Source organism: Coloeus monedula, assembly GCF_965178545.1.
Source record: "Coloeus monedula genome assembly, chromosome: 1".
Taxonomy (NCBI): Eukaryota; Metazoa; Chordata; class Aves; order Passeriformes; family Corvidae; genus Coloeus; species Coloeus monedula.
In genome coordinates, this window is record NC_138781.1 from 85,091,753 (window position 1) to 85,115,349 (window position 23,597).

The following is a 23,597-nucleotide window of genomic DNA, read 5'->3' on the forward strand; positions in this document are numbered from 1 at the left end:
CAAGGCTCTCTACTCCCGTGTATGCTGCTGAAGAAGATGGAGGGATAGAACATTGTCTCAGATGTTTTTTCTTTCCCCCAGCTGCATCCTGATTCTCCTAAAACACAAAGCAGAACCTTTCTGGGGGAAAACAAAGGGGTGCTGAGTTACATCAGGGATGGTCCCAGTGCTGTACTATTTCTTTATGTGACCCTGTGCAGTGAAATGTTCTGAGACATGCTGGGAAGCAAAATTAGCCTTTGAGGCAGTGTGGCCCTTGGTTTCTGTGATTAGTACATGCATCACTATCTTTTTGCTGTCAATCTCTTTGTCCAAATTAGCTCAGCATCCCCAATCATAAACCTCGCAATGCCAATTGGGAGCATCATCAACATTAATAATGTGTTACTTTCCATCTTCAACTGTAAATATAATAACCAAGCAAAAAAAGTCAGCAGAAACTGCACAAAGGAGTCTGTCCCAGTGTTATTCACCTTTGTAAGTCAAAGCAACATTACATTAAAGTACAGAGAAGTCAGGCTGACACTAGAGCAGGACTCTGGAGATTAATACAGTGATGAAAAGTCCATATTACAAGTTTTCCTGTTCTGTCTTAGGTAAGGTGGAAAACAACAGCATTAAGCCAAAGTAATGGATGAAATAAAAAGAAATAAAATTTTGCAAGGTAATGAGTAACTATTTTAATTTTTAAATTTATCTTTAAACCTGGAATTAAATTGTTAATGGTTTTCGTGTTACATGAGTTGATAAAGGCCAGAGGCCTTGATTCAGCATAGGACTTATCACCACATCACTCAGAAAATGCTTTTTATTTATGGAATTCAAAGAACTTCTTAAGATTTTTCCAGTTTCCTTAGTCTATGCTATGATCTCAGTCTTTCATGCATAACTTGAACATCTTGAGTGCCATCACACAACACCTACAGGATGGCCAGGGGGTCAGACCCTGCCAGCATGGATTTAGGAGGGGCAGGTCCTGCCTGACTGACCTGATCTCCTTTTATGACCAGGTGACCCACCTGGTGGGTGAGGGGAAGGCTGTGGATGTTTTCTACCTGGACTTCAGCAAAGCCTTTGACACCATCTCCCATAGCATACACCTGGAAAAGCTGGCAGCCCATGGCTTGGACAGGTGCACTCCTTGCTGGATGGCCAGGTCCAGAGAGTGGTGATGAATGGTGCCACATCCAGTTGGTGGCCGTCACCAGTGCTGTCCCAGGGATCTGGGTTGGAGCCAGTCATGTTTATTACTTTTATTGATGATCTAGATGAGGGGATTGAGTCTACCATTAGCAAATTTGCAGATGACACCAAGAGGGAGGAGTGTCAATTTGCTGGAGGATAGGAGAGCTCTGCAGAGGAACCTGCGCAGGCTGAATAGATGGGCCGAATCCAACAATAAGAGGTTCAACAAGACCAAGTGCCAGGTCCAGCACTTTGGCCACAACAACCCCCTGCCATGCTACAGGCTGCAGACAGAGTGGATGGAAAACTGCCCAGTGGAAAAGGACCTGGAGGTGCTGATTGACAGTCAGCTGAACATGAGCCAGCTGTGCCCACATGGACAAGAAGGCCAAGTACCAGAAACAGTGTGGCCAGCAGGACCAGGACAGTGACTGTACCCCGGTACTCAGCACTCAGGTGAGGCCCCACCTTGAGTACTGTGTCCAGTTCTGGGCCCCCCCAGCTTGGGAAGGATGCTGAGATGCTTGAATATGTCCAGAGAATGGCAGCAAGGCTAGTGAAGGGTCTGGAACACAAATCCTGCAGGGAGTGGCTGAGGGACCTGGGGTTGTTTAGCCTGGGGAAAAGGAGGCTCAGGGAAGACCTTATCACTCTCTACAACTCCCTGAAATTAGGATGTAGCCAGGTGAAGGTCAGTATCTTTTCCCAGGCAACTAGCAGTAGGATAAGAGGACAGAGTCTTAAGCTGTACCAGGGGAGGTTTAGTTAGGAGAAGTTCTTCACAGAAATGGTGATTTGATAGGAAAGTGGTAGAGTCACTGTCCCTGGAGGTGTTTAAGGAAAGACTGGATGTGGCACTCAGTGCCATGGTCTAGTTGAAATGGTGGTGCTAGGTCATCGGTTACACTTGATGATCTCAAAGATCTTTTCCAACATAGTTGATTCTGTGAGTCTGTGATTCAGTAAAACATTGTGCAAATGAGGTGAATGGCCATGTGCTACCACCCTTCTGGATTTCACCTTCTCAGACAGATTTGCGTGTATAGATTGCACACCAGCGGTTCAAAGAGCCTCCAAAATAAAACAAGACAAGATTGAGGTACAAATATGTAAATTTATCTCGTGGAGGACAAATTTTTGACTTTGCTCATCTACTGTAGTTTTTCCAAGCACTTCATTTCTTCTAGCAGCATTGATCCTGTAAGTATGGAGGAACTGTACTGTAATGTTTGTTTTGGAGAGAGTGAGAGTTTTCACAGCATTGAGGTCAGTCTGTGAGAGGAAAAGAAGGGAAGAAAGGAAAGATTAATTTTTTCAGGAAATAATTGCCTCAGAGTACATTTTTCTTTTGATGTTGGCTTGAATATTGTTTCCATCATACAAATACATTTTCCTTTCTTAATATTTGTTTCATATCATTGGACTTCAGGCAACAGATTTCCTATGCAAGAGATACATACACAACGGAGTTTTGATTCTTTGCTGTCCTTCTTTCCAAGAGCAAGTCTCAAATACCTACCATTTGGGGGGGTTTAATACTCTAGTAAAGCTTTATTCCTTTATCAAACAACAGATTTTCTGGTTTGTTGGTTCCAAAAACCTTCCACAAAATAGGTTTCAAATGCAATGCATGACAGTCCCATTTTGGTTGAATGCTGCTACAAAACATACAATCTATAAGGCTATTACACTGCTAAAGCCACGTAACTTTCTTTTAAAAATTAAACATTTTGTTTCTAACAGACAAAGCCTGACATGGCATATGTCATATTCTCATAGTACTATATCTCAGAGTATCTCAGCCGTTTTTAAAATAATACATGTACTGTGCTGTAATTATTTCGATAGTGTTTAACAAAGTTGAAAACATTGTGTGCTATTTTAATGGTATTATTGCCTTTATTTTTCTTAACTGGCATTTTATAATTTCATTCCAAATTCCTTCTCACTGAAAGAATTAAAGTTTTAATTGTTTTAGTGTAACTGCAAGGGGGTATGTAACTCTTCCTAGCCATGATATCTAACTTTTGAACTGTACAAATATGTGTGAGTAGCACTAGTGGTATCAGCTGAAATAATGAAATTATGTTAGTACCTCCTAGTGCCTATAGTGACACCATGCCACCATGGACATTTTGTGTTTGGACAGTAAATTACTTTGGATAACAGAGCAAAAAGTGAAATTTCCTTATCTTCTACACAGTCATTTAGTCCTAACTTCTCTTGCATTGATACAGTTTCACATAAAGTGTTCTATTCTGTGTGTGTATTTTTCACACATTTGGTTATAAATATATAAAATCATGGTGGAATGGAAAGGAAGTGTTATTGTTTGTACTTTAAAATTTCTTATGTAAATTCCATTTTTTTTTCATTATGCTCCAAGCTGATACACAGTTCTTGTTATTGCTACCTTTATCTTCATATAATTTTATATTTTTCTATTCCAGTATTCTCTTTAGGCCATAAGTGCAACTCTGATTTGTTTCAGTTTTCAATAACAAAGTATTAATTCTTAATGTACAGGGATGATCTGGACTTATGAACATATTCCCATTTCTAAAATGTATTTTTCCAGAAAAGTCAGTGTATTTTGATCTGATAAAAAACACTCATGCATTTTCTCTAAGTCTACAAGTCATGCATATTATAAGGCCATGTAATAATGTCAACATTTAAACAGTTCCTTAGTGACTCTTAATTGCTCAATACAGCCAGCAGCTAATTTATGAGTTTAATCATGGTAAGTTTATCAAATTAAAAATATCTTCACATTGTGAAAGATATGACACAATTGGCACATGGTACTTTCTATGTTTGGGGGTTTTTTTTGTCTTGGATATTTCACTTAGCTACATCAAAGCATCTTCCTCATAGAAGAAATTACGAAGGTATTTGATGGTTATATCTCCAGTGATAGAGCAGCAGATGACAAAATGTCTGGGGTACAGATAATTTTTCGTGTCTTCTAGGCCATATCAATTTTTCCTTAATTAAACACTCAGTACGAGGCTTGCAGTTTCTCTGTTTTATGCAAATCCTGAATTTAAAAATTACCTGCCATTTTTAGGTGAAATAGAATTTAGTAGGTTTGTGAAGTAGTTATCTTAATTAAAAGGAAAAAATACTGCATGGTAACTCTCTTATTTTCCATGTGAACTTCATACAATTTTAAATTTAAGTGAAGGAAAAGCACCGTTGCCCTTACTTTAGCATGGAGGAAAATAATTAGAGAGACACTCCAATAAATAACAGCAAAAGCTGGGAAAGATGGGGAAAAGAAACTGGAAAAGGCAGAATAAGAAAAATAGCTTCAAAATGTTAGGTTGCAGAGAGTCAAGAAAAACCAAGCAAGCAAACACTTTCTGCAACAAGCCTTGTGTTCAGTGCTAAATGCTTCCTACCTCTTCACCGCCTCTTGGCTTCATTAACAGTACCAGCTGTCAACAAGAGACAAACACCCCAGAAAAGGCCTTGCCCTTCTGAATGACTGAGATTTACTCGCTCATGTTTTCCTCTGTGATGCTCCACAGTCTTTAATACCAAGGTCCCAGAATGTTTCAAAGCCATGATGTACCCCCAAAAAAATGTTGCTTGTGAATTGATGAGCGGTATAAGGAATAAAGCTGACTGCTAAAATAGTGTTTCCAAGCCCTCGTCCTGTTCAGTGAAAGACTACCCATGAGTGCACCTCCACAGGCACTTGTTCATGATTTCCTGCTGTAATGCTAACAGGGAATATCCCCCCAGGCTGTGGGAGCAGGGGAAATAGCCTCACTGGGCTCTACGCTCTCCTTACTGCTTTCAATTGTCTTCCCACAGGCTAAATAATTTGGTTTAGGCTTATGAAGTAGTGTGAATTAATCTCCAGACTGACTTTATTTCACTACTTAGTGCTAAGCAGCTGGCAAAAGACTTGTTTTTTTACTGAACCATTCCTCATTTTCTCATTGTTCTCAGTAAGATGAAGGAGCAGAAAGGTGGACATGATTATCAGTTATGATTATCACTTACTTGCATCTGCTTGCGTTCTAGACGCTTGATAAGTCTACTTGTTTTAGTGAATATGAGAAAAACCTTTTCATTAAAAAACCACAACTTTTTGATTCTTATTTTGGAACGTCTTACGGTATTAATGCAGTCTCTAAGAATGGTGGTTGTCACATATTACCTGCTAGAAGGCTGTACTACCTACAGCTATAAGTAATATAATATTCTATAAGTTCTAAGCAGATTAATCTCTCGGTATCCTTTGCATAAAGATTTCAAGTATGGAAAAGCTTATTTAAATGGGTGCAACACTTTCTGCTCGTGTATTTACTTCTGGGATGTGTATGGCAGCTATGTCTGCATCCCAGTGTTGCATAAACATTTACCTGTTTCAGAGCTTTCAACATGAACAAGTGTAACTTCCTTCCATGATTCTGCATTTATTTGCATTTATTTTTATTGTTAGAATAAGTAAAGGCCAAATGGGATGCTGTCTAAGCTATGCAGGTCTATTAGAATCAGTTCTTCTTTTGTCCTCCAAAACAGCTCCAGCTGACAGGTATAGGGTATGTCTGCGTGTGACTGAGCAGAACTGCTCTCCCTAGGTCACAGGGAGCACAAACCAGTCCGTAAGTGGAAGAAACCCAGCATATGACTGTGCAGTTAGGATTTTTTAGTTTAGAAATGTGCAGTAGGCGTCACCTTCCTCATCATGAAGGAAATTTCAAAGGTAATTTACACATATGCCTGCAGAATAGGTCTCAAGATTCTTTTAGGCAGATAAAATTGCTTGTATTCATTCAGAAAGCCCCTGTTCTCTGTCATGCCCTTGGTTGTAATCTCCATAACGTCCTAGCTGGGAGAAATTCTGTCTGTAACTAGCAAAGCATAAAAGCAACTTCATTTACAGTAATTAGGCCCTATCCACCAGTTTATGAACACACCCAAAAGACAACCCTTTTCCTCTGGAGGCCAAGGGAAGGAGACAGTCTTCCCTGAGACATGGTGTTGTCAGCTATTTCGGAGCTGTTTCAGGAGGCATAAGTTAGGGAAGACTTTAGCCATTCTTCTTGTAAATGTAAACAGTGCGAAAAGGTTCTTATTAGGAGGGTTAAATTCCTTACTCTAGTAAGACATCCTGAGAAATATGTTGCTACCTTCCTGTGCCCGTTCCCAGCAGATACTTAGAATGTAGGGAGTTTGAATGTAGGTCAACACAATGTAACTTTTAATCTTCCAGTTTATAGAGATAATGTTGTCTCATACATATAAGTTCTTAGACCAAACAGTCTCTCGGTAGTTTCCACTAATGTTTTCTACCCAGTGTATCAGCTTGGTTTACTGGTAGCTTTTATATCACATGAGGGCAGCTACTCGAAAAGCTGAGAAACAGATTTTGAATTTAACACTCGTGGGCAAGGTGTAAAGGCTGACAGCTCAGCATGGGCCAAGACACAAGCAGAAACTCTTGCACAGTGTGTTGCCATAAAAAGAAAGGAGACAATAAATTTGCATCACAGCATGGGAGGAGGCAGTGACCAAAATCTATTGGCATCTCTGAAGAGGGAGAAGAAAATATTGTGGCAGAGCACTCTGTGCACAGAAAAATACTGATCCACTAGATCAAAGTTACTTGTGGCTTCTTGGGCACATAAAGGTGGGGTGAAGGATGTTGTAGGCAGTTATGTGTATTGTCACCCTTAAAGAATAAAAGAGGTGCTGTAGGACAGCACCCTGCTTGGGGAGGACACTGCCCTGCCCATGCTGGAGGCACGCCTCTCCCTGCCCCGGGTACAGCTCAACCCTGCTGCTCTCTGATGGCCACTGGAGCCAGCACCATATGCTAAAAACAGAGCTGGAATTCAGCCCCTGCACTCTTGGGCAGGGGTGTGTACCCTCGGTGGGCAGTGAAGGTCTGGCACTGCAGCCTGTTGGTGCTGCACAGGAAATGGTAGGTCTGGCTTCCAGGCTGAATTGAAATAGTTGGGTGTTTTGGGGACACTGGTGTTTTTGGGGTGCTAATTGCCTCATGGTATATTTTGAAGTGGAAAGAGGCAACTTGCAATCTGGATTTAAAAAAATATACCACTGTGGTTCATGCTTACTGCACTATAAGGAACTAGCAACACAGTTTCCAATAGTGTGTGCAGAAAGGGTAGTAGGTGTTATTTCTTCACAAAATACTGTTGCATTTGTTTGAGGACACAGGCAGAGAGATAACAATGCCAACAGAGGGAATAGTGTGCTTGAGTGTTGATGGGATTTTTGTTTTTCCTTAAGGGAACTGGATTTACTGTAAGGAGAGGTAAGTGAGCAAAGTGAAAGAATAAGGGAGTGATTGAGAAGAGAGGAAGAAAAAGACAGAGCTGCAGAGTGAAGACAAAGTGTGAAAAGAACGTTATTTAAATGTAACATTGTTATTAGAGTGAATGCATTATTGACTGGACAATGTTAGCAGAAGTTTAAATAACTTAATTGGTCTGTTAATCATTGTCCAAGTTGCTTTCTCTTGGGTGCAAATAACATTGTTACTTGGTTTTTGCAGCAAATATTCTACAGGTAGAATGTGAGGCCTTTAGTATTTGCTATGATAATATGTAACCATACTTCAGAACTTCCTGTTCTACAAAATGATTATATCCATAATAAAACTTATGAAACAGATGTACTGTGTGCTTTTAGGAGGAAAAAACCCAAACACTTAAACCAAACCAAACCAAACCAAAACCGCACCTCTATCCTTATCTGACTAAAAACTTAAACTGAAACACCAGCAGCCAAGCAGTCATGACTGTCCAAAAGAATTCCCTGAAATAGATTTATTTTGTACCTGATATGACTGCTGTAGCAAGTGAGGGTTAATGTGCCTGTCACCTCAAAAGGAATGGTGGGTGTGGTCATTAACAGGTGCCTCTCTCTCTCTCTCTCCTCTTAGTATTGGAGTCTCATACACCTTTCTGAACATCAGATTCACTCCCAGCTTTTTCTGTTCTCTTTTTATCCCTCAGCCTCCACAACTCCCTTCTGATCAAGTTAAGTTGTTTTCATTTGCAGCAATCATTCATCAGTTTATTCTGAGTACTTCTACAGCCAAAACAGAAATCCATTAAATCTATATAGCAGTTTAATCTCAACCAATAATTACTCATTAATCTCACTGGAAATACACATTTTCTTCAGCCTATTGCCAAGGCACAAGCTTGAGGAAAAAAAGTGAAGTATTTAATCAGTTTTTTAAAGTTTGTTCATGACAAATTATGGCTGACAGATTAAAAAACTAGGTCCACTGCGTTGGTGTGCATTCAGTTTTTAAAAAGTGATTAACTATATGCCAAGCTGTCAAAGAAATTTTGCATGAAAAAAGAGGCATTGCTAACATTATTACATCTGTGTCCAATGATTTTATAATGTCCATTTTAAATATACATGGAAAAAAGTCAGCACCATACAGTAATTTTTAAAAAATGGAGTTTTGTCACTATCAATAGAGAAGCCTGAAACATCTTTTATGCTCACTCACACCCTCCCCCAATTTTTTCTCCCATAGGTTTTACTTTAAAAACATTTTTGTCTTTCCCTCTAAAATTTTAGTTACATCAGCTAGCTAATTGAATTGAACGCAGACTTTGGCTTTTCTGTCCTGAAGAACTTCTCCTTATTCTTGCTCTCCCATCAAACCATGGCTGCATCCTGGGAGACACAGTTTTCCAGTGCAGTTGGATTTGCTGACACAGGTAGGTCATGGCCTAGGTTGTTTTAGAAGTCCCACACTTGCTCAATAATTCAACCTATTTTATGGCTATTTGCTTAATACCCAGTTTCTGTGGAATTGGTGAAGTGTCTTACAAAAGGTCAAATTGATTGCACTTCTTCTCTCTGTTGAACTTCTGCTGCTTCCCGATGCTGCTGTCAAGTATATCTTCACTTCTGATTGATTTTCTTAATTCAAAAATTGATGCAAAAAGTCTTTTCTAATGAAAAGCATGTTTGTCAATATTCACCACTCCCTTTATGGATTTCTGTTGTGTTGTTACTTTGACTACTAGCTCCTGACCTGTTTATATCCTGGTTTGCTTGAAAACCCAAATCTTCATTCTCCAAATGTGTAGTTTCATTTTCAAGATCTTTTTGGGAGCAGAAAGCAGCCTCATGCTACCAGACCCGTACTGTATTTTTTATATTCAGAAAGAGAAGAAAAACAACCTGTTGTGAGTAGCAAGTCTTTATTTCTGGTCAGACATGAATTCCCAGATAAAAGGATATATTTCTTCTTTGCCTTGTGACACAAAGTCAGATTTTAAAAGCCTTCTACTTGTTCAAAGTGACTTGGAGGCTGAAGAAGTGACACTGTGTAAGACTGTATATGACACACACTGCTGCTGTGCACTTGTTCTGTGCATTCAAACTATTGAGTCTTGAACTCTTTTTAGTTTGATAGAAAACCCATCATAATGTTTGACTATTACAAAGATTCAGCATCACAGATGTTGAACTTTCTTGATGCTTGTATACATCATACAAGATGAAGCAAGTGAAACTGCGTTACGGACCTTGTTTTGTGTTGTGGTGATGAATCATTTCTGCCACTGATCACCACACCAGCAATGGAGTACATGGCTGTAATAACACATTTTCACATTTCATTTGTTAGTTCCAATATTGATTTAATCTTTTTCCAATACACCCTTAGACTTTCTTTGCAGTTAAATACAGCAACTTTTGAGGATTCCTCTATTCAAACAATAATTTTTAACTAAAAAAGATCTTGTAATTCAAGTGAAAATAGCACACATTACCCAGTCGTCCAAGAGTTTATAAAGTTGAGCACATCCTCTCACTAATTTGGTTTTCCAGGATTCTGTACTGTTGAGGTGAGGTGTAATAAGAATGCACATTTAACAGCAGCACCTTCCCTCCCTACATTTGTTACTGTTGTCCTAGAAGGATTTGAACTCAAACTCTGAACTGGCATCAAATTTGAAAGATCAGATGCTGATCAGGAAATCTTTACTAACAACTTGTTGATGTGAGGGAAGTGAATTGGTACTCCAAGAGGAGACTGGTGACAAGTGGTATTCTTCAGTGATTGGTATTGGGACTGGTGATGTTCAGCATCTTTGTTGGCAACATGGACACTGGGGGGACAGAGTTCACCCTTAGCAGGTTTGCAGATGACACTAAGCTGAGTGATGTGATCAACACAACAGAAGGAAGGGATACCATCCAGCAGGACCTGGACAAACCTGAGAGGTGGACCTTTGCAAACCTCATGAAGTTCACCAAGGCCAAGTGCGAGGTGCTGCACTTGAGTCAGGGCAATCCCACACATAAATATAGGCTGGGTGGAGAATGGATTGAGAGTAGCCCTGTTGAGAAGGACTTGGGGGTATTGGTGGACAAGAAGCTTGACATGAGCTGACAATATGCACTTGCAGCCCAGAAGGCCAACTGTATCCTGAGATGCATCAAAGGAAGCAGGACCAGAAGATCAGTGGAGGTGATTCTGCCTGTCTGGTCTGCTCTTGTGAGACCCGACCTGGAGTGCTGCATCCAGCTGTGGAGTCCCAAACAAAGACAGGGACCTGTTGGATTGAATCAAGAGGAAGGCCACAAAGATGCTCAGAGGGCTGTAGCACCTCTCATACGAAGACAGACTGAGAGAGAGCGGGGCTGTTCAGCCTGCAGAAGATAAGGCTCCAGGAAGACCTTAGAGCACCTTCCAGTACCTAAAGGAGGCCTACAGGAAAGCAAGAGAGGGACTTGTCACAAGGGCATGTAGTGACAGGACAAGGGGGAATGGCCCTAAGCTGAAGGATGGCAGGTTTAGGTTAGAGATGAGGAAGAAGTTCTTTACGATGTGGGCGGTGAGGCACTGGAACAGGTTGCCCAGAGAGATTGTGGATGCCCCGTCTCTGGAAGTGTTCAAAGTCCAGCATGGATGGGTCACTGTTGCAGCCTGGTCTCGTGGAAGGTGTTCCTGCCCATGGAGGGGAGGGTTGAAACTACATGATCTTCAAGGTCGATTCCAACCAAAACTCCTCTACAATTCTACGATCCTTTCTCCTTATCCTAATGCATTGTATTCTGCATCGTTGGGCATCTAGTAGATTTTTCTCATGTTGTGAACAGGCAGCGAAGCTCTTCTGGATGACTTAACTAGGAGTAATGCCTACCAGTGCACCAATTTTCTTCTGTTATAGCTATAGATGTTCAAGATGAAATATTATAAGTAAATTACAGGCTGCAAACCGGTCTCATTTGTGCTCATTGCAATATAGCCATAAATGCACATAGATTGTAGAAACAGAATATTCTTTTGAGGGAGAATTTCTTCAATTTCTCCTATTTTTGCTGCATAAATCAACAACCAAGATTTGAAAACAAGGGGAAAAAATTCCCCAGCGTCATGGCTTCTGTGTCCTGTTTTTATGCTTGCATTATATCTTTACAACAGTAAGGTGTACTAAGTAGTACAGAACAGCACTGACCATTAAGCTTTGCCTATGAGATGTGGGTGGTGTGGGTATCTTGATAGATAAGGTTATCTATCAGATCCCATGGTTCTGATGGTGATTAAATCATCAACAGAAAAAATAGGCAGATTGCACTGTCTGGAATAACCTACTTCTTTTTTGCCTTTTTTTGTCCCATCCCACTTCTCTAATACAGTGCTCAGAGCAGCTTTCTGTGACAAGGCTCTGCATAGGCCAGGTGATCTTGCAGACATTCATGTTCTCTCCAAGAAACTGGGATTATCTTCAGCATGCCTTCTGAAATTGTTTTGCTTTCTACTGTGTCACTTAAAAGTGGCTCACATTCTGCAAAGTTCTTGCTGCGTGTTAAAAACATTTAACAATACTTACAAAGGTGATACAAAGTAGTAGGAAATGTCTTAGTAGTTCTTTCAACTAAGCTAGTTAGAAAATAGGCATGTTGTCTTCCTGCTTACTGTTACTGAATTGGTTATTCCCCCAAACAGGGAAACAGAGTTAAGTCTTAAAGACTCTGTGGCCTGTAATATTATTTTAAAATAATTCTGCTATTCATTAGTGTTACAGAACATAAAGAACAAAAGTTGGTGGAAATAAGCGCTATCTCTTACTGTCTGTTCAGACCCTGAAAAAAGCTTTCTTCATTCATTATGCAAGAAAAAAAAAATCCTGTTTATTCAATTTGCCTGAGCTTAGTATGTCATGGAAAAAAAATTGTAGGGATCTGCAGAGCCACCATGCCCAGTACCACACAAACCCCTTACTTACTCTTAGAGTGGTCATCCCCACAGGATTATCAAATCAAGAGAGAAACATGAGTAAAATAAAGTAAGAGATTGTGACAGAGGCCTGAGCTTCTGAAAAAACATCTGAAGTTTCACAGTACTTGCAGGACTATTTCACAGTAACTTAGTGTCCCAGACCAGAAAATGTTACTAGAGAGAAAGGAAAGACTCTGGAATAATCTCTGTCTGCGTATGCATAGATTGTCAAGCAGAAAAACAGCAAAGTGTCCCTTTGAAAGGGTTTAGGAGGAAAAATACCTACCAAAACTCAGTACAGAAACTACTTCAGTAAATATCTTTATTTACTTTATTTCATTTAAATGAAATAATCTCATTTCTGGTTGATACGGTGGTTTATCCTGTGCATGGGTCCTGTTGGCTCATTACACACATTTAAGAGTAGCCCAAGCTAACCCTTGACTCTGGTCTTCATACAGCTGCTTTGAAATGTTTACAGATTTATCTTTTCTGAAAACATAGATTTCAGTACTGATGTTTTCCATTCAAATTACAATTAATTCACCTAGGTACTACACTCTTGATGTCTGGAGATGTTTTAAATGATTCTTGATGAGCCAATGTTAAAAGAATGGGAATGTGCATTTGTGTAGATTAAAGTGAGGTGTGGATGTTAGCATAAAAACATTGAACTGTGGTTCAGAGATAACCGTTCCTGTGCTGCATGAATGAAAGAAAAATCACACACTTTATCTCCTTTCTCAGCATTCCAACTGAAAGGCAGTTTTCCTTTTATTCCCGTAGTTCAGGAATTCATTATAGGGTTTCTTTCTGTTTCTCTCTGCTCAAACTCTCAAAGTTTGCACAGCTTCAATGAGTCAAATACTAACAGAGCACTTAAGGAGTTGATCAATTTTAAGTGTGTAGGAATTTCTGTGATTCAGAAAAGGTAGGTATTCTATCCTTATCTGGGAACAGTATATGGGTTTGAAATGGAAATAGTTTTCCTCCACTTCCGTCAATCAGTTTTATGAGAGATAGGATCCCTTAATATAAAGATAGCAATCTGCACAAATGTCAAATGATTGAACAACTCTTTCATGAATATGTGGCAATCCATTTTAATACCAGTCATTGATTTTGGCAATGAGAGTGAAATCCGTTTCAATTGTATTGATAGGTTAAATTTCTCTATTAAATATACTGCAAAATTGCATGTGTATTGTGCACTGCTGCAGTAGACTTTATAGTACCTGTTGTCTTATTTTTTCAACAGAGCTTTCGTGAGGTGGTGATGCATATTAGCTCATTGAGATGAAACAGGATGGTCGTTCACAGCATTTTAATGAAAGAGAACATCTCAGGCTGCTATGTAATTAGCTATCCCTTTGAGATATTCTTGCCTGTGGAGTAGATTTTTTTCCTATTAAATTACTATTTATTTGTGACCTTTAATGTATCATAAACAGTCTTTTTTCTACATCCTAAGCAGTACTGAAGAACAACAATAAACTGTTGTATTGCTCTCCTTAAATGACACTTACAGCTTGGCAGAGTTACAAGGAAGCTGGTAGCTTTGCCATTCAGGAGCTAAAATAAAGGACTTATCCGTTGCTCCCAGCAACATTTTACTTCCTTGAAATTTTAGAAATACAATTAACTGTTGGATTTTCCCCTTCCAAAAGTTGCTGGGAGAAGTAGCTGATTGTGTCCATTATTATTATTGTTGTTGTTGTTGTTACTATTATTATTTCATTGGCCTTGGCAGTTGTTTAAAATAAGTTTCTGATTCTAAACCTCTGAACCTGCTTTGGTCCTATCTGTTTCTTACCTCTCTTCCCTTTTGGGAGGAAGGTGAGGGTAACCCCTGCACCTATGTCTGCCCCAGGCAGTGCACATAAACCCAGGGAAGATTGGCAGAAGCCAAGTCAGCTATTTTTTGTCCCTTCAGACCCTGAAATGCTGCTTTTCCTTCCTCAGTGTTGTATGCTGTGTCCTGTTGAATCAAGTAAAAGTTGACCACAGCTTCACTGTGACATTTTGAGAGAAGGCTACTGAAGTGCGCAGTGAAATTTTATGACTCCCAATCAGTAGTGGTAAATATTAATGATAGGGGATGTTGAGAACATGGTCGTTGTGGTTCAGAGAAAGGGGTGGCTCTTCGTAAGTAGAAAGGAGCTGGTTTTTTAAGACCGGGATTGAATATGGAATTTTAAAAGGCTGAAATGCAAGCTTCTAGTCCAGTCCTGCAGCCTTTTACCTAAATATTGGCAGCAAATAACAAAGGCTGTATGCAAGGAATTCTTTTTAAATGAAAATGGGTATAAAAATTGCATTAAAAAACTTGGGAAGGACTCATTTTGGAGTCTAAGCTGACAAGTTTATTCACACAAAGTATTTGACTATGACGCTTAATATTTATGTGAAAGGGAAGGCTATTTTTCCTGGCAGGATCTTTGTATACAAAATAATGGATCAGTTGTTTTCCACCAGCATTCAGATCACAGAGGTGTTGACCAATGGAAATGTGTGGACTGAATAAGGCAGTTTAGCAAGAAATTCTCAGGAGCAAGTTAAATCTTTTTGACTTCAGCAGAATAATTGAACCACTTTAACATTTGCACCATGCCGAAAAACAACACCAATCTTTTATGAGCATAATTACCCCTATGGGGGTCTTGCCTGGGGTTGTAGAAATTTGTCATGAATATTGATTAAGCTTCATTTCCACCTTTGGCATCTTGATCCTTGACCCAAGAGCTCTCAGAGTTCCGGGTGCACACACAGTCTTGCTGCATTCAGCGGCAGGAATGCTGTACACAGATTTGTTCCTAGCAATGTGCTTTGGAGGGTCAGAGTTGTCCCTCCTGGAGGCTGGGCCAGGCACTTATGCCTTAGCTTGTGACCTTGCCACCTGTTGCTTTGCACGTATCTAAAAATTTGAATGTAAGTAAGTTTTATTTTCTAGATGACTGTGTATTTAAAAGTTTGACAGCTTCAGGTTGTACTGTCTGCAAAGCAGAAGCTTAAAAGAAAAATTTAAAGAAAGAATATATGCCCCAAAATGCAATGTTGCATATTGTAAGAGACTGATAAGACCTGTAAGACTGACGTGGAGTTTAATTCATTCAGTGTGAAGTTATGCTATGAATAGAATCATAGAATGTCTTGAGCTGGAAAGGACCCACAAGGAGCACCAACCCCTGGCCCTGCACAGGCCAGCCCCAAGACATCACACCCTGTGCCTGAGAGCATTGTCCAAATGCTTCTTGAACTCTGTCAGGCTGGTGCTGTGATTGCTTCCCTGGGGAGCCTGTTCCAGTGCCCAACAACTGTCTGGGTGAAGAACCTTATTCTAATATCTAGCCTAAACCTCCCATGAAACAACCCATTCCCTCGGGTTCTGTCACTGGTCACCACAGAGAAGAGATCAGTGCCTACCCTTCCTCTTCTCCTCACTGCAGTGAGGTTTCCCCTCAGTCTCCTCCAGGCTGAACAGACCAAGTGACCTCATACACTCCTCATGCAGCTTTCCCTCGAGGCCTTTCACCATCCTCATGGCTCTCCTTTGGATACTCTGTACAAGCTTAACTTCTTTTTTATACTGTAGCACCCAAAACTGCCCCCAGCACTCGAGGTGAGGCTGCCCCAGTGCAGAGCAGAGCGGGACAATCCCCTCCCTTGCCCGGCTGGCGATGCTGTGCCTGATGCCCCCGAGGATACGCTTGGCCCTCCCGGCTGCCAGGGCACTGCTGACTCAGATTCCCCTTGCCATCAACCACGATCCCCAGGTCCCTTTCCGTGGCGCTGATTTCCAGCCTCTCGTTCCCCAGTCTGTGCATACACCCAGGGTTGCCCCGTCCCAGATGCAGAATCCAGCAGTTTCCCTTGTTCAACCTAACAGGGTTGGTGATTGCCCAGCCCTCAAATTTGTTCAGTAGTAGCTTATCGACTTCCCTCAATTAGAAAACCTAAATGACTGTACATATGTGCGGAGATTGATCGGCACTCTGGCGGAAAAAACCCATAAAATTGCTGAAAACGCGTGGCTGAGCCAGTGGCAGGGCCAGGGGCCGCAGCCCCCGCCCGGCTCCCAGCCCCGTGTCGCCGAGGGCTGCTTCCCCGAGCCGCTGTCGCGGCGGGTCCGGCGGTGACGGGGCCGCGGGGGGCTCGTCCCGCCGTTGCCATGGCGCCCTTTGTGCCCGCGGAGCGCCGCCCCCGGCCCGGCAGCTGCCGCCGCTGCCCGCGGCCCGGCCGCGCCCCCGCCCCGCCCCCGCCCCGCCTCAGCGCACGGCGGCGCGGGCTCCTGTTGTTGTCGGCCGCCGCTGCCGCCGCGTTCCGCCCGCGCACGGGGAATGGCCGGCCGCGGGTGTTTCCAAGTTTCTTTCTGGAAGTGTTAAAAGGAAAGAGAGAGGGAATTAGAAAGAAAAAGAGTAGAGCTGCTTGAGCTGCCGCTCCGGAGAGGAGGGAAAGTCGGCTCGGCGGTGAGGAGGCTTCCCAGGGCGCAGCTGAAGTGATTCAGGAGATTAATTTACAAGTGGGCGACAAAAGGTAAAGCCTTAAAGATGGATCGCTTGTGTGAGATGGAATGGGAGCTTTCGTAGAAAGGTTTATGACTTGTTTTAAAACGTCACCTTCGAATGTCTTACGGATGTTTTTCGACTTCAAAATGCTGTAAGTCTCTTACCCAAGAGTAAAAAGGTAGTAGAATTGGCCAGATTTTAAGAGTTCACATTAAAGGCAAGAAAGTAAATGTTACTCTTCAGTACCTTATTTCCCCCAAATGCCTCGTGTTCTTATTCAGCAACACTTGATTTGACCGCGGTTATTTGTTGATGCGACCCGTCCAAAGCAAAGCTTTAAGAAAATCAGTAATTTCACTGAGTTAAAATAATTCAACCAGCCGATCTTCCTTGTGCAAAAATGTATTTCTGTAGATGCGTGCTTTTGAGTTTGCAGACCTGTTGCTTTGTACTTTCACCCTAGAAAATGTTCTCAGTAAAGTACCACATCAGCTGTAGTGATATCTCTTTTCCGATCACAGTTTTAAGTAGGTGAGAACGGGATTTGCATTTTTTGTAATTATATTGAGCCTTTCAGACTTTGCTGAGCTTTTCAGGAAGATTTTTTTTTTTTTTTTTAATGCGTCAGCTAATTTGAAATTCATTACAGATAATAAAAATAATGCATGGTTATGACCTGCTGGTTTCATCTGGTGCTGCCCAAGTCCCAGGGAAATGTGGCTGACTATTCAAGGGATTAAATAAATGAATTTCACGTGAGAGTAAGTTGTGTGGAAAAAGTCCCGACATCCTTCTTTGACACAGGTCTGTGTACTTGTTGAAGTAACAGTTCAAAGGTTTGATCTTTTAGCTGAATTAAGTGAAATACATAAAATATAAAAACAAACCACCCTTCCCTATGTCTAGTACTCTCTACCAACAACAGCAACAAAGCTTTTAGAGCATATTGTTTTTCTGTATTATTCCTGACTCAAAACACTGCAGGAATGTGTTTTTGTGGAGTAATACTGTTTACTAGGTGACTGCATTTGTGAGATCAAAGGAGAAACACGTATCCTCCCAAAGTCCATAATGAATAAAACTCATGACTTTGAGGGAACTTTTTTCTGATATAGTTCGTTTTTATCAGTTAAAATAGGAAACAAGAGATTGTCTAGATCAAAATGTTGTAACTACTCAATGTTAAGCTAAGTGCTGGGGGGCTTTGTGGTGTGGGTTTTGGGGTTTTTTTCCCTTTTTTCTTCTTCTGGTAATCTATTAATCTTTAAAAAAAATCTTTCTTCAGATGTACCCATCTTTAGTAGACCAATAGAACTACTGTAATTACTTCAAGATCAAATTTTATTTCAAAAAAAGTTTAGTAAAACAAATTTAATATTTGACTAGTGCTTAGTAGTTTGAGTGCTGTGTGCAGTTGATCCAAGCTTGTTCCTACTTGATCCAACTAGTCATTTTAACTAGTTTGTATCAACTAGACTGATTTTAGTAAGACTGCTTAACTTGTTACGTGGTATTTTTCAGTTGATTGTGGTGTCTTAAAGCATGCTCATTACTGTGGATTCTTTCAGTAGATTTCAGACAATGTAATTTTAGTGGCTTCTGAAGTCATGTGCAGAAACTGGCTATCTTCTTCCTCTCCCTCCTAAGATGCGCTGCGTAAAGGCCCCAGCTGGTCTCGACTGTGGGAAGAACATAAAAGTGACTTAGAAACACTCATGAAGTGCTCGTGAAGCCTGTGGTGTCAGAGCAGTACCTGAAGTTGTTACAGCAGTTAATTCCAGCCTCCTTTTCTAAAGTCCTCTGAGTCAGGTGTAGAAATAAAAATTCAGTGAAGTTCCTAATAGAGTGTGCTCTCAGTGGAACCTCCTGCGGTTGATAAATATTTCAAGAAGCTGAAAGTTAGTGATACATTTTAAATGCACTGCTAAGCTGAGATACTTCATGGTCCTTTGCATACACATTTGCATTATTCATTTGTGCTGTGCAGGTAGATAATGGGCCAAATCTATCTTTGGTATTACTCCACTGATCTCTGAGTAACTGAGCTAATTCAACCATATGTGTACATCTTGCATTTTGGAAGTCCAAGGCAAAGTTGGAATTACTTTGGCGATATTATTATACAGATAAGAGTTGTTTCTATACTAACTATTAATCTTCGGTAGCTTAGGCATTTCTTCATTAAGATAATTGTAAGCAGAAGGTATAATTTAATTTTTCTTCTTTTTCTGAAAAAAACGCATGTTTAGTGTTTTATTTGCTGAATCTGAAGTGGCTGAGAGATGTGATAAACCAGCTGTCTGTCACTGGTAAAAATTCATCCTAATAACCTACTAACGTAGAAGTTCTTCACACACTTCCTTGTACCATGATACACTCTCTCTGCATGTTTTAAGGTCTTCCATGTTTGGGTCCATGCTACTGACGTGCTTGCATTTGTGTGTATGCAAGTATGCAAACTGTACATATACCTGTATTTTAAATAACTAAGTACTTGCTTTAACTTACAATGAGAGGCAGAGGTAACAGAAAATGGAAAGCCTTGATCTGTCAGGATGCACTAGATTTAAAATGCTGACACTGGGCAGGTCATTCAGATGGCAGAGTGTGTAATGCCTTTGATGGAAGCTACTATCCCTACATTTAAATCTGTACATGAAAGAAGTTATTGTTTGTGGGGGAGCTTCCCCCATTTCCCCCCTCTCCTCCCTTTTCCCCCTTTCCCCCTTTTCCTGATGTTGTAGATATTTTAATGACAAATTGAACTCTTTAATTTTAAGATCCAGAGAGATCCTTTCAGAAGACCCTTAGCATAGGGTTCATGCTATTATGAATACTTTCTGCCAGAGATCAAGGCCTTTATAATGGCATTCTCAGAATGCTCATGCCAGTAATTGGCTTTTGAAAAAGCTAACCTGAAAATTAAAGGAGGAACTGGAGAAACTTTGTCCTCCCAGCTGTGAAAAACATCTCTGTCAGTGTTGAATGCTACAAAAATGTGCAGTTTTAGGAAGAAAAAAGTAAGTGGAAACACAACTGCATGTCAGTAGTTGAAGCAAGGCTCAACTTAGTGCACCCTGTGTCTAACATTTTCTAATGACAGTGTGCACAGCCAGGTATCCTTCGTTTGATCACAGCACAGTGGAGCAAATCAGAACCTGGGTTAAGACCAGTTCTAAAAGTTTTATTCTCAGTGGAATGAAACATGTTGAAGCCAAATAACTTTCACAGCTTTAGCAGCTGTCAGAGAAGCTCAGAGTTGGGACACCTCTCTCTGTTGTGCTAAGGAAGTCTGTAAAAGTCTATTGAGACTGCAATAAGCATTTATCGACATTTCTTCTAAAACTATAGCCAGAGAAATATTATCTTTTTGAACTGTTGAGCAATTACATTAAATTGTTTGGTGATCACCAGACACTGAGATGTTTTTGCTTTTTTTTCTAGTGCTGGCATCAGTTTTCCTGGTAGTAATGAATAATGATTTATTTTTTTTTTTTAAAGAAAACTTGAGTTCTTCTAAATAGTATTATGAGTGAACAGATGTGCACCACGTGTTTGAGATATTTTGATTGTGTAATAAATAAATTAATACTGATTATTGCCATTCTCTTAGCTTTGTGCAAGTGTTGTGTAAAGATACGTACATGTGGAGTGGTACCAAGCAGTCAGTTTGGAAACTGAGGGCAGAAGATGCCTTTGCTTTCTAGTACGTACAGGTTCTTGTTCTGGCAGATGCTCAGGGCTATTTCACCTGGAACATGTACCCGTTCCTTGTGATGTTTGCATGCACAATGGCTCGAAGAAGATGTTGGTTGCCCCGGTGGGAAAAAGGCAGGCTGCTTGTCCAGCCTACTGCATGGCCCACCAGACTACATATAAGTAACAGCATCTCTTCTACAGCCTTGGTTGTGCAGTTGCTCATTTCTATTTCGTGAACCCACTGCACAGGTGGAATCTGCAGTTAATCTGAAATCTGATAGGTTTGTATTTGCTTTTCTGTGTTTCCAACTCTTTCAACTTTCCTTAGCTGACAGAGTCCATGAGTGTGCAAAAGGGACATGCCAAAACCTGACGCAAGTCTCTTGCGTAGAGAATTAAAATGACTGCATCGTGAATAATATCAGAGGGGTGTTGTTGACTGAAATGTAGAAAACAATATTAAAGTGAAGAGGTACACACTGGTAGTTTTTTTGCTGTTAGTTTAATGGCCATCTTCAGAAGGATCAGTATTTTATTGCTGAGCCCAGTCTAGCATGAACCTTCTAATCATGTTTTTATCTTTTAAGAGTGTTGAAACTGTTAGTTGTCACAAGATGGCCTTTAAGCAATGGAAAAGTCAGCCTGTTGCTGGAAACTAACTTAGAAAACCTAAAATATTCTTCCAATGCAAGATGTGGTTAATTTTCAATAAATAAAGACAAAGAATTAAAATAGAAGGATAGCAGAGATTTTTAAACAAACAAACAAACCCCTCCAAACCCCAATAAACTGTTTTGCAATTTTTTTTTAAATTTATTTTTTTTTAAGGTTACAGTGCTACATGTCTGCCCTGCCCTGATTTCAGGTTAGATTTCTTTTGGTTCTACAGTTGACTGTCTCAATTAGCTTTTTATGTGATAAAAATTGAACAGTCAAATTTCAAATTGAGAGTCAAGCGTGCAAATGGCTCCGTGACAACTTTCTGTGAGGAGCGGGTTTTCATCTTTGTCCTTGGTCTGTGCTCCTTTTCTCCACTTCAGTCTGCACAGTGGCTCTGTTATTTTTCATTGTCTGTCTTTCTGTGGCATTCAAAGCCATTATGTGTTCACAGCACTATGCTGCTGGGCTATGACTCTTTTTAAATAATTCCCACCTAATTAATACTCAGTCACATGCGTAAAGTCCTGCAAAAAAGCTCCTGTCAGCTCAGTCCCTGCCATTAGCTGGGGAGAGAGATGCTCCTCAGTTCTCATGTGAAATTCCAAGCCATCAGGGGGGGAGGTTCGTGGCTGATGAGTTAGAGGAAATATTTTTAGTGATTTGTCTCTAGTATTTTTTTTCTAATGAAATCGATGATACTCAGTCAAAACCAGAAGTTCTCAGATGGTTTAAAATGAGGTATCAAGATCTGCTGAAATTAGTGGAACTTGGCTTACTTATTAGGAGGTAAGTCTGTGTTGGGTTGCCTTATGATACCCTTGAAGTGGTGGAAGACTTGCCTGAGCTGATAGAATCCCTGTGTTTTGTTGTGCTCTTGCTGAAACTGCTACACGACTGCTTTAAGTAACTGCAGCCATAGTAAACTACACCACATCTTGGCATATCCTGTGGAGGAGGTGAAATGTCACCGGCTTCATCTGCGTAAATTGTATTTGAAAGCACAAGCTCGGAAGGATGTAATTAAAAGAGGAAAGAAAGTCATATATAAACTGCAAAAGCCCTTGGGCTTTCCTAAATAATTTTAAAGCATCCTCACCATATTTGTTCCCTTCTAAAGAGTCATAAGGTTAGACATTGCACTGGAAGGGTGTGTGCTTGACATACATAAAGTTTCAAACACTGATGTGTTTTGGGTTTAGTTTTAACCAAGCACAGATGCCTAAAAAGTCATTTCCAGTGAATGATTTGCTGGTGCTAGGATCTGATGAATAGCTTGCGTTCCCTAATCTATTAATTGAACAAACATACAGAAAAGAATTTAGAGCAATTTTATTTTAATATAATTGTTCCCATGTGAGATTAATGCTACATATGAGTATTGAGTAACCCCAGTGTTAATCATATGTCCTTCTTCATGAGTTTTGTTCTGCCTCAGTTCACTGTAAACCTGTAAGCTCTTGTCCAGCAATGATTTGTAATTTTCATCACAAATAACAGAGACTGTGTATTCAGACCAAAATATGAAATGTATTTGCATTTACAGAGGTGTAAAGTTTCCTTCAGCACTAGCATAAGAGTGTGTATAGATTTCTCAGTCATTTTTGTCGTAGGAGTTACGCTTTAGATACGTCTTGGATCCACTTTTGAGGCAGTCAGGTTATACCTCCATTCTCCCATTACTACTCTCCTGATGTGCTGGCACTCCATGGGTTTGGCTTGGTTTTTTGGGTTTGTTGTTGTTTGGTGGGTTTTTTTTGTCTGTGTGTTTTTATGACCACTGCTTTAATTTTGTTTCAGAGATGAAATAAGTACCTTGTTCGCTTGTCAACTGTAATGTTGTAATTGCTCTGGGTACCCTGTGTACTTTGTTTCTAATAAATATTTACCACCAAAAAAAAAAGTTATTTAACTATTTTTTTAGTATACCTATAAGTGGGGTTTTTCAAGTGCCATTGCCCCTCTTAAACAAGCTTCTGCGATTGTTTTAAAGCCCACGTACGTACACATCCAGTACTGAATTACATAAACAATGATATCAAAATTAGCCATGTCCAAATTAGCTCTGTATTTAAATGGAAACGTTATCTGGAATATGCATCTATGTACTCTCTCAGTGCTCTTTGCACAAGTTGCCTGTCTTTGAAGAGTGGTGTTTCACACAACATTATTCCTATCAAACTGTTATTTTCACAGTACCTTTTACTTTGACAATCTGTTATTTTCACTGCATTTAATAGTAGTTTAAAGTATATTTTTAAATTAGTATTAAGTTCTCATAATGAACCTGTGCAGCACATCATAAATAA

At 40.2% G+C, this 23,597-nt stretch overlaps 1 protein-coding gene across 1 annotated transcript in view; it reads left to right on the top strand.

The window, feature by feature from the left end:
• The window catches only part of CTNND2 (catenin delta 2), a gene marked incomplete at both ends in the record, with an annotated part of 531,585 nt that overhangs the window by 80,755 nt on the left and 427,233 nt on the right, over positions 1-23,597 (top strand). The window lies entirely within an intron of this gene.